Raw genomic sequence first — 3,031 nt, 5'->3', positions numbered from 1 at the left:
TTTCTTAAATAAAAATAATTCTGTTTTCAGGAGCCCCACTAAATAGGGATCCCTGAAATGAATGGACACACTCAATGTTTGCCTGTGCAAATGCACAAAAACCTAGCAAACATGTCCCCAGCTGAAATCAGTTCCAATCCGCTAAGTGTCTAGGTTTGTTTTCATCAACTAAACAAAGGCCCATGAAGACACATTTGCAGGTCCTTGGCCTCCATGGGCTACAATGTGCAGAAGAACAAGAACCACATCCACTTGGGAGGCATGGACTAGTCTGTATTACATTTGGTAAGTAAGTTGCCATTGGGACTAAAATCTCTACTGGGGGTGGACAGGAGCCTGTTACAAAACTAAAATAACCAAGATTTACAAACTCCGTTACACATTCAATCCTCTGTGCACACGGCATCAACTGGGGCTCTAATAAATGGCAGCCTTCCTTTAACACAGATCGTTGTTCCTTGTAACTTTCAGATACATTCCAATGGCAGCTGTTCAGAGGTCATGTGCTGCTAGTTCATGAGCAGCAGCAGAGTCTCTGTACGTTTCCCAACCGTAGAGCTGGGTGTGTCTGCATCCAAGTAACTGCAGAGTCAGTGTAGTACCAGACAGTTAATTGCACAGTCTCACTTTCTGGTCTCATTGATCATTTGGGTAGAAACAGCAATGGTTTGGTGGGTTTTGGTTTTTCCCCTTCGTTTTCTCCTAAGGAATGTGTGATCTTGAGCATGTTAGTTTAAGTTCCCTGTGGGTCAGGAAAATTCCATCTCTTTGAAATAGCTGGGGAAGTGACCTGTTTGTATAACCTAAAATAAAGGAGCTTTTGTAAAGCAGTTTCATCTTTAAATATACTGGGATAAAAATAGTAAATAGTAAATTCCACAGCCAGACACCAGGCCAGGATCAACTGATGGGGCCAGGATCAATTAATTGCAGGAGAAACAAACTCTTGGGAAGTAGATGTAATTTGTCCCCAAACCTTTCCTTGTTCTCATATGCTATCAGGGATTCTCTTCTAGAGGGCAGAGTTAAGGTTATCTGGGCATGTACCCTCACTCTATATTCCCTGTTTCTCCAGAGTTTGAGTTTTACTGAACTCCATGTTCTGGAAGGTAAGAGATAGTCACAGTCAAAGTTAACTCTCTGTTAACAAAGGTTTTGTTAGTGGCAAATAATGAGACTAATTCCTCACTGCGGTAATTCCACTGACTTCAATGTGCTCTTTCCCCATTTCTAGTTCCAAAAAAATAAGCAAATTAAAACACTCTTGAGAACTAAAATGCTGTGAGAAAGTGGAAATTTTAGTAGCTCAAATAATTCAGTTTCTTCTGTGTCTTGTACGTGTGTAAATGGCACAACACGTTGATTTGTAAGCACATCTTTCTTAATATCTTTAAATATTCTGTAGTACATTGACTAGATCAAGTGGGTTGTTCAATGCAGGGAGGTTTTCATGCATTGCCTAATACATATTTTTCATATTATGTAAATTAACACAACTCATTGAACACAAAATTGTGTATTTCATGCTGTGAACTGTGTCGGTAGCTCAAATTAATAGGTTTATTTTCTCTCTCTCTTTCTCTCTCTGTGAGGCACAACAAAATAATTTAGTGATGCTGAAAACATTCGCTTCTCCTCCAGAACTGCCTTGGAATCACCTTCCCTTTGTAGATTAATCTGCCCCTATGTATCTACAAGGAAAATATAGTTTCTATGAAAAAAACACATTTTTTTAATTAAAGGGACTGAACAGAATAGGTTACTCAGACATAGGTTAGGGGGTTGTTATAGAAGTGAGTGGGTGAGATTCTGTGGCCTGTGTTGTGCAGGAGGTCGGACTAGATGATCATAATTGTCTCTTCTGACCTTAAAGTCTATGAGAATAGCCATATGATGGCGACACATCAGGAATACAAAGCAACAGGTTCCTGGTTTGCACATCGATGGTGACAAGAGATTGAACTCGACTCCCCTCTTTTCACAGACACATTTGTTTTATTCTCTGAGGTCAAACATCAGTTTAAATGTTGTACTTAGTCCTCTGCCTTGTAGCTTCAACAGCCGCAGATGCAAGATGAGTTACTGCAGCCTAGACCTTGTGTCCGTGTTTAGGTGGTTTTCACCTAAACGTTCAAGCAGCTCCCAGTAATGTCCCGAGCTCCCCAAGTCCCACTGACAGCTGAGCTCTTCCTGCCCACTGAGCCCAGCCCAGACAGTGGGTGGGGGTGAGTTTGTACCCGAATAACTGACAGAGCCAAGCAAGGAGCAAAGAAATGTTTGCTTCGGTCACTAGGTCTCTGTTTCTATTGCTCGTTTGCTCTCTCCCCTTCCCTGATAAGGAGCTACGGTAAGAGAAGAAGAGGTTAAAACATGTGCTAGGTGGTGGCTGGGTTTGGATGACAAATTTAAAACCATCTCAGCGCCCTCTAGTGTGACCCTGACACCATCAGATTCTCACCTTTCACTCACACTTCATTAATAACAGTTTCCCTGAACTACTTTGCTGTGATTATTTCAATGGCTCCCACAATGGAGTGCAATGTCACAGCAGGGAAAGGGTTTTCCTGCGGCACCTGGGAGCAGTTGAGTTTCATGTTCAGGCTGTGGTATGAGTTCCTCCAGGTTTCTCATAAGCAGACAGGGACCTTCGCGGGTGCTCTCGATACAGGAATGGCCCCGACATGATAAAGTGATGGGAATTGCATTTCCCTTTTTTATATTTGTATTTCCAATGACATTTCTGTTTGTGATTTCGTTTTGCTTTGTATAACTGTGTTTTCTCCAGGATTTGATATTTATTAAAAAAGAAGAATACGGCCTCAAGGCCCCAGATGGAGGAGCAGGTTGGGGGCTAGAACTGCTAAGAGAGTGAGAGTAGCAGGTTTTCTGTATTGTTTCCTGCCCTCATTTTCATGACTAGTTTCTCTTCTGCATGAAATTTGCTTCTTATAAATGTGGGCCTGGCTAGCTCAGTTGGCAGAGCATCAGACTTTTAATCTGAGGGTCCAGGGTTCAAGTCCCTTGTCAGGCA

The 3,031-nt window shown here is 42.0% G+C and overlaps 1 non-coding gene across 1 annotated transcript; it reads left to right on the top strand.

The window, feature by feature from the left end:
• Positions 1 to 2,958: 2,958 nt before the first annotated feature.
• Positions 2,959 to 3,031, top strand: TRNAK-UUU. Its single transcript has one exon. It is a non-coding gene; the product is annotated as a tRNA-Lys (tRNA).

Source organism: Mauremys reevesii, linkage group 12 (assembly GCF_016161935.1).
Source record: "Mauremys reevesii isolate NIE-2019 linkage group 12, ASM1616193v1, whole genome shotgun sequence".
NCBI lineage: Eukaryota > Metazoa > Chordata > Testudines > Geoemydidae > Mauremys > Mauremys reevesii.
The sequence above is the reverse complement of the archived record's forward strand: the minus strand, read 5'-3'. Positions and strand labels throughout refer to the sequence as shown.